Raw genomic sequence first — 12,131 nt, forward strand, 5'->3', positions numbered from 1 at the left:
AATTTGTTATTTTGAATATTTTTATCTAATTTAGATAGTTTAACTAATATTTAATTAGATTTGTTAATAATTTCTATATTTTGAAAAAGAAATTGTCAAATTTTTAGGTTTAAAAAATATTTCTTTGGATGATTTTAAACACTGGTTACACCCGACCTGAACCGAACCTGGAAGAAAGCGAACTGAACCCGATCCAAGAATTAGTAAAATCCGAATGAGATTTTTGAATATAACACCGAAAATCTGAAAATCTAAATCATCCAAACCGATACCGAATGGGCCACCGAGCCCAGGCCTATCTCATTTATTCCAAAAAGTAATAAAAGTGGTGAAATCTGTTTCTCTACATCAAACCGAAAGAAAAGTTCTAATCTAGGTTACGCCACTCTCTTTTCTCCATATTTCACCTTTTTCCAATTTACTCTATTAAATAATAAATACCAATCACATTAAGAAATAATAAGAGTAGTGGTCGTCCCGTGGCATCACGTGTACCACCTTAATTTTTATAGTAAAAACCAAAATATACGTCGGCCAACATGTTAATTAGTTTAGGTTTGCAAACCTAAATCTACCAAAAGACTGCGACAAAAACAAACGCATATGATGGCAAGCCTAAATGTAAAACTTTTCAAAATATGATGGCACATCCATTTCAAAAACTTTTCAAAATATAGTTGAAATGTAATATAGTAAATTTTTATAGTTTCGTAATTAAAAAGGAGATTAAATAACGTATAAAATAATAAATGTTAGGCCTGACGTTTTTACCTTAACCCGAAGTACTTACCTAAACTCCAACCGGGAAAATCAAAACCGAATCCAAACTGCTAAACAAAAATATCCGAACAAAATTTATGAGCTTAATACTTTGTAGTTTGGTTATAATCCGAACCGAACCAAAATCCGAACTAGGATTTAAAAATATCCGAAATTAATTAAATATGTTAATGGTTTAATATATTTTAAAGTGATTTTAATATTTTAGAGTATTCGAAATATTTTTGTAGTTTGTTTAATTTGTTATTTTGAATATTTTTTTATCTAATTTAGATAATTTAACTAATATTTAACTAAATTTGGAAATAATTTATATATTTTGAAAAAAAATTGTCAATTTTTGAAGTTTAAAAAATAATTTTTTGGATGGTTTTACACGTTAGTTACACCCGATTCGAATCGAATCCGAAAAGAATCGAACTAAACCCGATCCAATAATTAGTGAAACCCGAGTGAGATTTCTGAGTATAATACCGAAAAATCCGAAAATCTGAAGCATCCAGACTGATACCGAATGAGCCTCCGAGCCCAGGCCTATATCATTTATTCCAAAAAGTAATAAAAGTGGTGAAATCTGTTTCTCTACATCAAAGTATCAAACCGAAAGAAAAGTTCTACTCTAGGTTACGCCACTCTCTTTTCTCCATATTTCACTTTTTTGGCCAATTTACTCTTTAAATAATAAATACCAATCACAGGCTAAGAAATAATAGGAGTAGTGGTCGTTCTCGTTGCTTCACGTGTACCACCTTTATTTTTATAGAAAAAAACAAAATATACGTCGGCCGACATGTTAATTAGTTTAGGTTTGCAAACCTAAATCTACCAAAAGACTACGACAAAAACAAACGTATATGATGGCAAGTCTAAATGTAAAACTAAGAGCACATCCATTTCAAAAACTTTTCAAAATATAGTTGAAATATGTAATATAGTAAAATTTTATAGTTACGTAATTAAAAAGGAAATTAAATCACGTATAAAATAATAAATGTTAAGCATGTGTATTTTTATCTAAACCCGAAGTATCTATCTAAACTTGAACCAAAAAAACCGAAACCGAATCCAAACTACTATACAAAAATATCCGAACAGAACTTATGAGCTTGCTTAGTATTTTAGAGTTTGATTATAACCCGAACCGAACCAAAATCCGAATTAGGATCCGAAAATATCCGAAATTAGTTAAATATGTTAATGTTATAATATATTTTAAGGTGATTTAGATATTTTAGAGTATTTAAAATATTTTTAATTTGTTTAATTTGTTATTTTGCATACTTTTTATGTAATTTAGATAGTTTAACTAATATTTAGTTAGATATGTAAATAATTTATATATTTTGAAAAAAATTTGTCAATTTTTGAGGTTTAAAAAATATATTATGGATGATTTTAAACATTGGTTACACTCGATCCAAAAAAACCCGAAAAGAACCGAACCGAACACAATCTAATAATCAGTAAAACCCGAATGAACCTTCTGAGAATAACACCAAAAATCCGAAAATCCGAATAACCCAGACCAACACCGAATGGACCACCGAACACCCATGCCTAATTAATGTTTTGATTGTATTTCATGGGATTCATGAGAATCTCTATTTATATTTTTCTTACTTTTTACTCCCTCCGTTTCATAAAAAGTGTTAATTTAACATTTTTCACACATATTAAAAAAATGAATGAAATACATTTAAATTCTCATTAATTATAGATAAATGAAATTATTTATAAAATCAATACATTTCTAATTAATATTAAGCTGAAAGTTGTATTGGAGTTTTGAAGTGATACTCTTTTTATAAATTAATCTCTAAAATAACAAAAAATGAAAAACGTAAAAAAATGAAGATACAATTGAGTTAGATATATGTTGTACATTGATTATGTGAACAAATAAATTTACAACCATTTAAATCATATTTATACTATCTCAATATTTGATATTCTTTTTCCATTAATGAAAAAATCTTTGTCTACTAAAAGCATTTTTTTCAAAAAAAAAAACATATCACTACTGATTCATAGAAATTTAAGTCTTCAGAATCAACAGAGATATCGAAAAAATCTTCTAAACAGACATGATCTAATAGCTTAAATAAAAAGTACAACCATATTTTACAAAGTTGCATATATAACGGTCACCGTGTGCAACAAGAATTTTTTTATTTGGATTTGCTAAATGGGTTTAACTCGTTTCACTGAATGCTATAACATTGATTTTTTTGTGTAAAAATTATTAGCTTGGTGCATCCATATTCTGATACATCAGAATCAGGCCAGTAAGCATCTCCATTCAGAATACACCACAATCCAAAATGGACTAAATCATCTGAAATGATAACTTTTTTTTTTTGAACTTAAGCTCTGAAATGATAACTTCATCAAGAAATTTTATTGAGCTAAGTCTATAATTATAGATTTCCAACCCATTTTGGCAACTAGTACCATAAAAATATCCTCAAACTTCTGTATTTGCTTTTCCTACCCTATGTGAAACCAAAACTGTATGTGGTACATACATGGATCACCACCATGGGTCATATAGAACAAGTTTAACCACAAATATGCTGCCTTTGAGTATATTTTTTGTTGGGGTGGTGCATAATAACAAGCCATTCCTATAAATAAATAAATATATATATATATATATATATAATTGATCAGAATTATAATTAGGTATAGTAGTATTATTTATGGCTTGTAGCCTCAGTTGATAGATGATATTTCATGTTTTATAAGTTTTTATTATCTCATTTTAAGATGCATTCAGAAGTATATATCGCATTTGTGTGTCTATTTACATTTGACAAGGGATAAAATAGACATTAAAAAATTTGGGGGTAAATCGGATGATTATCTCTGCAAATTCTGAAGTTAAAGGTCGAATTGAAAACATTATGAAGTTCAAGGACCAATCATGCAATTACGGAAAGTTTACTCTGGACGATTAAAAGGTCTGAAAGTCGAGAGATTTAGGGTCAATTTGAGAATATTAAAAAAGTAAAAATCAGATTTGCAAAAAGAGCAAAATGGCCATTGAAGCTCACGAAGTTCTCATCGAGATTAATTAGTAGAACTGTTAGAGTTCTTGGGTTTAATTAATAGATTAGAGTGATTAGTGCTTGATCTATGATACTATATGTTTTTTAATATTTATGATCTTTACTTGATGTGCTTAATACTAGATAAAAGTTGGGAATCTAGATATAGGTTATTTCATGTACGGAAGGTGTTCAATGAAATGCTTGAATAGACTAATCAATGTGATTTACTTGCTTAGCCAATAAGAGATGATGCTACGGATATTTAGTGGCAACTAGAACTTGAAATTCATACATTCTTGATGATAATTTATTACTCTAATCAATAACTTGATCCAAGAGTTTGTCTTTATTTATTTTACCTTGTAGTTACTTTTAATTGTTTTTTTTATTTCATTAGTTTAGATTAGGCCTGGGCGTTCGGGTATCCGTTGGCGTTCGGGTCGGGTTTTTCGGATTTTCGGGTTTTCGGGTTTACGTTCCTAGATCCCATAGTAAAATTTCATTAGTACGGGTCGGGTTCGGATAATAACACTTCGGGTTCGGTTAAAAATTGTATTGCATCCTAAAACCCATAAAGTAACCATATATCATTCGGGTTCGGGTTATATCGCTTCCGTTCGGATATAACCAAAGTAAAAAAAAACAAAAACTTAAAGAAAAACAACTAAATTAATAAAAATTAATCTATCACATATAAAATTGCTAAAATAACAATAAAATATTAAATCAAGTATAAAAACAAACATTATTTGTAAACAATATACATTATATTATAGAGAGTAGACTTGTTATTCCAATGAACAGATTATAAATTACTTATTTATAACTAATTGTGTCTTAAAATATTTTTAATATTATTAATATTTACTATTATATATCATATTACCACGAATATTAAATTTAATAACTAAAATACTTATATATATATTTCAAAATATTTATATTAACTATTAGTTTCGGGTTTTTCGGGTTACCCGTTCGGGTTCGGTTAATAACACTTCGGGTTCGGATATTTTTTATACCATCCTACAAGACCCGTTCGGGTATTTTTACATTTCGGGTCGGATAACGGATCGGGTTTTTCGGTTCGGTTTCGGTTCGGATTTCGGGTTCCGGATTTTATGCCCAGGCCTAGTTTAGATCATAAACTTGTTTCTATTTTCTATTTGTTTGTTTAGATTAAGAAAGATTAAAGAAGCTTGTGTATTCTTGTTATTATAAATCTAGTCATAAAATATTGCAATTATGGCACTGTTAAGCAAACAGCTACAAAGATGTAAGAGCATCTGCATCGGCGGTCCTTGAAGAAACATGAAGCGTTTCTGGAACCGTCCTTTTGATTTATATATTGGTTCGAATAAAAGTCATAAGGATTAGGGAACTTTGATTTATATATTGGTTCAAATAAAAATAGGATTAGGGAACGAGGCCAACGGACCTAAAATAAGGGCCATTTCTACGTTACGTGGCAACTCCGGAGTGGTCGATGATATCAAAGTAGAAGACTGTTGTTCGGTCTGTTTTTTTTCAATCATGTAATTTTCTTAAGTTTTCTATTTTAATGTCAAATTATCTTTTATAATAATTTATTAAAAAATAATAATTTAATAATGATCTAAGGGACAAGACAAGTCCCAATAATAATCGACTAAATTTTGTAAAGCTCTTAGCTTAAGTCCCTAATCTCAAAAAAACTATATAAAAATTGCTAAGGGTTTTTGGGTTCGTCCCACCAATGTGCATGCCCTAACCACCCTAGAGAAATCATCCCTTACCAAATAACTAGGAAGATCGTCACCATCATCGTTGTTTCAACAATCTATCGTTGCATTGTCACAAGTTCAAAGACAGTCATGGTTAAAAACCTGGAAGTCACAACTATTATACCATAGCCCTGCTTGCACTTCATGTATTTTCATTTTGATTGAAGGTATCTCAATCTTGAACTTTTAACCGAGTTGAGAGAGATCTTCGACCGTCCACGCTTTCTCAGGTTCACTTTTGTCATTTTTATTGTTGGTTTTATCCAGCCTTTTTCTACCAGAGTTGAATACATCTTCAACAATGATTTATTGGTTAGTGGAATCTTGTAACAGAAACATAACAGTTTTGTTTACCAGAGAAGTCTTCTGAAACAGAGCTGCTTCTTATTTACATACAAAAACTCGTATAAACCAAAAACTAAAAACATTCATCCTTTAACTTTTCAACGATCTCCATGTTCATGTCCCATATAATCAGTTCGACTCCGACCACCACCACCGGCTGACTCCTGATCTCTCCTTTCTTTTATCTCCTCACCTCCGGCAGCCAAAAGCTGAGCATGCCGTGCTTTCTCTCCATGAAAGCCATGAGCACCACTTTCTAACTCTTCTCGCCCTCCTCCCGTCAGTTCCACTCCTACTCTCCCAGGACCTTCTTGTCCTAACACAGCAGTAGCTTCTCCGCCTCCATGAGGTCCTCTCTCCGTCGTAACGTGAGTAGCATGAACACCACTGCCTCTCCCTTCTCCACGACCTTCTTGTCCACCATGGCTCATACTCTCCTTAGCCTTGTTATACCGTTCCTCTGCTGCTCGTATCGTATCCATTGACTTCTGCTGAGCATTGGCTCTATACCCATGAATATCCTCAAGTGACGCCCTCTCTTGCCCCTCCTTCTTCTCCGTCTCTTCTTCTTCCCCGCTGATCACAACAAATTTTCCGACAGATTGAGGCATCTGAGTCCTCTTCATCTTGGTCTCCTGGTGGCTCTGTGTGGCGGAATCTTTGCTTTTCTCAGCCACTGGCTCGAAACTACTCGTCGTCTTGGGGACTTTGTCTTTCTCCACTTTAACTTCCCTCTCCTTCACCACATTCTCCCTTCTTGCTTGATCTGATGCCATTGTAACTATATGCTAACAAACACTTTTCAAGAACAGACAGTTTAGTTTCAAGATTATAGTTAGATGATTCTTGTCGAGTTTTGATCTTTCTTGCTTTTATAATCGACGAAACATCTTTTTTTCTGAACTACAATCGACGAACATCTTTAACCTTAAAAAATATATTTGGCGGTGTAAGACGTGTTAAGTACGTTATTGCGGACGTTTAAGGATGTATCGTGACTCAGCTTGTGAGATGAAGCCAATCATCTCGGTTTTAGACACGTGGTGCTCCCGTAGTAGCACGTGGAGCATTGTGTCGTCTCGTCTTCTCAGCTTTTCAGTTTGGTCGGTTCCAAGTTCCAACTATGGAATCACATCACTACGTCTACGCTTCTTTTGTATTTTTTTAAACAGGCCCAATTTTATTTAGGTCCAAGTATATCTTTAGCTCGTGGAGTATTTCATTTAAAAACAAAAGATCCCATAACATGTCCAGAGTTACTTTAGAATCCAAAACGTTATCTTAGTGAAGTGTGAAGCGACCAAAATAAAAAGTTAACTAAAGCTAGATCGTTCTTGAGTAGCTTTGGGCATCATTATCGGTTGTTTCTAAACAAAAGTCCTTGGAAACTATTTTTTTTTACTTTTCTGCTTTAAAAAAAAAGTAAACATATCGTGGACCACCACGTGTCGTGGGGCCTACGAAACAGTGGCAAGAATGCGCAAAGACGCGATGCAAATGTTCTTTAATTAATAACTTTTTCTTCTTGTCTTTTTTGGTCCTTGAGCTTTTGTGGTCTTTTCTCCTTGGAACTTCACCTAAGGACACCAATGTGCTCGCTCTTAGAATATCTCCAATGATTGGCTTCATTTTTTGCTTCAAAAGTGCACTTTATTCAAAATGAAGCAAAAAAATAAAGCACATCTTCTCCAATGGTTTGCTTCATTTTCTTTTTCAGAAAGTAATATTTTAAACATATTTTATGTCCACTTTATCTTTAATTATAAATAACCCCTTATATTTTTTCGTATCTAATAATTTTATCTAACTGTTTTGTTTTAACAATAATCCAACATAGATATTGTTTAATATAAACTAAACATTATCATATAAGAAATATATTACATAATACTAATAAATAAACACAGTACATCATATTTGTAAAAAAATACAATCTTAAATATAATTTTCCTATAAATGATTAATAAACGTATTTAGAATTTAAATGTGACATTCTTTATCTTCCATTACTTTTGAATGAGTTGAAATTCTTAAAATGAATATTCTCATAATTTTTAATATAAATATTTAATTAGATGAAAAATAGTCAAATTTCAAAAATTATTGGATAATATTAACGTATATAATTATTTTAGTAAAAGATAAGAACAAGTAAAAGTTAAGGACCAATTTATAATTTAGAAAGTTCAGCTTCAAAAATGAAGCAGTACTGTTCAATGCTTTATTTTGAAGCAAAAAATGAAGCACCACTAGAGCAAAATTTGCTTCAAAATAAAGCAAAAAGTAAAAAATAAAGCACCATTGAAGATGGTCTTATACGATAATAAAAATTGGGAAAAAATATTACATGAGAAAAGACTAGAGCTTATCTTTTAGCAAAAAAAAAAAAAAAGAAAAGAAAAGACTAAAGCAAGTTCCAAGTATCAGAAAAAGCACTATATTTATTGACCTTCTTTTTTTTCATATGAAAAAATGTTATTTGAGCAGTGCTTTGACCGGGTGACTGTAATCAGGTGATAAAAAAGTAGAACTGACATATTAATACGTTTCAGTTTCGACTTATCTGCTGTGCAAAACTAAAGTATAAATTATTTCTAATCACTTTACATAGATATACACCATACATTGAAAATTGTCTAGGTATCTCTAATGCAATAAAAGAAATTATCAGGAAAAACATGTTATTAAAAAACCAATAATTATAGTCATTACCATGATATTCTTTTTAAATGAACATATATATATATATATATATATATAATATATTTCAGTACATTGTTTGTAAATACTGGATAAATTGTTTATTCACTAAATAGGTCTGAGATTTATTATCCGGGATTCAGATCAATCCGGAATTTATTCCGGATCTTCTCTGAAAATAAAGTATTTAAAATGTTCAGATCCGATTTCGAATAGTAAATTTCGGATCCGTTAAAACTTTTTTTTTGAAAAATTTGATGATAAAATGATAATGAAATTCAATTGATGATGACGAAGGTGAAACATATTCATAGAAAAAAAAGATTATATGCGCACATGCATGTTCGAGCATCTAACTTCAGGTGGCAACAAATAAAATCATGGCGACATATAACTGGTCTGCGCTATATTCTAGATTTTTTTTTGATAACTCTGATATCTGGGCAGCCACATTCCCAACTATCCCCTTGAAAGGGGTTCAGCGCCCCAACGAAAAAGATGTTAAATCCGTTGTGACCAAGGCTCGAACCCGGATGGCAGTACAACTGTACCTCTTTTACCACCAAGCTACGAGCTCTTGGTTGCTATATTCTAGATTTTATTTGAAGTTTCATCATCCATTGGCCAAAATACTTATATATAGACCCAAAGTTGGCAACAGATGAAAATCGTTGCAATATATATATATATATAGCTATTACATTATAAGGATATGTTTCCAATTATCCACACATCCAGCCGTGTTTTACAGCACGTCTAAAGATAGTGGCGTTCCATTAATCACCTTGCATTGTAAATTATTCAGATAAGTTCTATTGTTGCATAATGATTATATCTCTTACGTATAACTTAGAATGGTACCTTTAACAAAAAACAAAACATGGACTGATTAGGGCTCACTACAACATTATAACTTTTGGCATCAATTATATCGTCTAAAGATATGTTGATAAAGTTTAAAATCACTGAAATGTTTCTTTTCTGTTTTAAGTATATAAATATACCTGTTAAAAAGTATATAATATTCTTTTATTTTCAGTATCTCTTTTTATTTTAATATTCTGATATTATAATTTTACTAGTTCCGAAAATTTCAAACATAATGTTTATCTTCCATTAAACGTATCTATTTTAAACATAGATGGTTGAAGCTCTAAAACAACTGGATCTCTAATAGACTAATCTGATGTTTGTGTAGATGTAATTCTAGATTTTATTTAAAAGCCTCATCATCGACGGGCTAAATACTATGCAGACCAAAGTATATCCTCAGCTATGGGAAAGTACTGATTTATTAAAAATATAGAATGGCTAACAAAAAAAAAACGAATGTAACTTTAATTTTTCTTTTGTTGGCAACAATAGAAAGCTGACTTGACGGTAATGCGATCTACATATATTCATTGTTTGTACTGACAATACGAACTAATTTTGAAAACGAAATATAATACTAGTATTTATTAAACATAGGATACCTTTAGTAGTTAAGCTTAGAAAGCGTGGATAGCCTTGGGTTCGAATAATTAAGAAAACCAGATAAGCTAATGCGTGGTTTTGTATATATTATCAAGTATTATGGTGTAAGAGATACATATAGACAAGAATATACCACTAAACAGCAATGGATCAATTACACAATAGTTTTAACAAAAAACTAGATCTCGATCCGTGCAACCGCGCGGATATTTGATTTCATGCATATATTTATTTTTGATCATCAGTAGTATATATTTTCAACATTAATCATATATCTAAATGTTGATATACCTATTTTAAATAGAATTGTTTTATAGTTTGCATGTTGTAATTAATCAATTATTTAAACCGTCAAAAATATTTGTCGCTTCTTATTGTATATTTATCATATTGTATTATAATTTAGTTATTATACAAATTAATATATGTATGAAACAACATATACAAAATTTATTTTGTATTTAATTTATACTAAATTCTGACCCCTCTTACAAAGCTGGATTTCCGTTTAGCAATAGTTTTTTTACGTTTATTCATTTTACATAATATATTATTGTATACACAAAAGTCTAAGGTATGTTAATTTTTATACATTGCATTATATTTTTAAAATAAATATTTTATTTTTTGAAAATAAAATTTATAAACTTACCAATTTAATATAGTTTATCATAAGTTGTTAAATATAGTAATTATATAATCTATTTTAACATGATTGATTATGATCATAAAATAGAAAAAAATAGGATAAACGTTTCAATTTTCATTTTATAAACGATAACTGAATATATATTAATGCATAATAATAGTTCATCACTAATTTCAAAATTAGTGAAAATATTTACATATTTTTAAAAATAAAATATTGTTAAAATATTTTCAATAGATCCGTTAGAATTTATATATATATATATATATATATATGTGTGTTTAAAATGAAACGATATCATGATTAAAGTAGTTAAAATATGTATAATTATTAGTTTTAATGAAATATATGTTAGTTTGTAAACATGTATTATATAGTTTGCTTATGTTAATCTTCCTGCCAACGAATTATATTTTGAACATAAATATTTTATCCTTATGAATATAAATATATAAATTTATGAATTTATATAATTCAACATATCTAGCTCAGCATAATATTTTTTTTATTATGATCGATTATGACTATATACAATAGATAAAATATAATTGAATTTTTTTTTCATTCAGTTAAGAAAATGTTCTGCAAATATTTGTAATATTCTAACTTTCATAAAATGTGTATATGTAAAATTTCTTAGTCAAAAATATATAAAATGATTCAACATTTTCTTCTTCCTCAATCCATGATTTCTCTTTTTGTTATATTTTTTTGTTCTTATATTATTTCCCTTTTTGTATTAATTTCCCTTTATATTTGAAATGAAAAAATCATATCAAAAGATTTTTGATTAAAGTTTTTTTTAGAGATTCCATATATTATTAGATTTAATAAAATACATTTGATAAAGTTTCTAAAAGATAGTCAATTTTTTTTGAAAAATCACATATGAAAGAATGAATTATATTTTAATAGAATATATATTTTAGAAATATCTATATTATTGTTGCAAGTAAATACATGTTTTGAATATTCTTGTTGCATCAGTTTTAAAGATAAACATTTCTCTTAACTACTACTCCCTCTGTTTCAATATAATTGGTTTTAAAGTTGTTTACACATGAATTAAAAAAATACAAATATACAATTTATCTTGGTAAAAGTATTACTAAATGAGACTATTTCAACCGACAAGAAAAACACATTATTTTCTAATTGGTTAAAAGTTCAAATGATATTAAATTATATTTACAGTTTTGAGAACATCAATTATTTTGAAACAAATTTTTTTTTTGAACACCACTTAAAATGATACGAAGGGAGAAAATTTAGTTATAGATGGGTTTAAAATTCGGGAGATTAATCATCATAACTATAAAATATTGGTCATTAACATTTAAATCACGAACTTTGTTCAAGATATATGAA

The sequence above is a fragment of the Raphanus sativus genome, chromosome 3, assembly GCF_000801105.2.
Source record: "Raphanus sativus cultivar WK10039 chromosome 3, ASM80110v3, whole genome shotgun sequence".
Classification (NCBI taxonomy): Eukaryota; Viridiplantae; Streptophyta; class Magnoliopsida; order Brassicales; family Brassicaceae; genus Raphanus; species Raphanus sativus.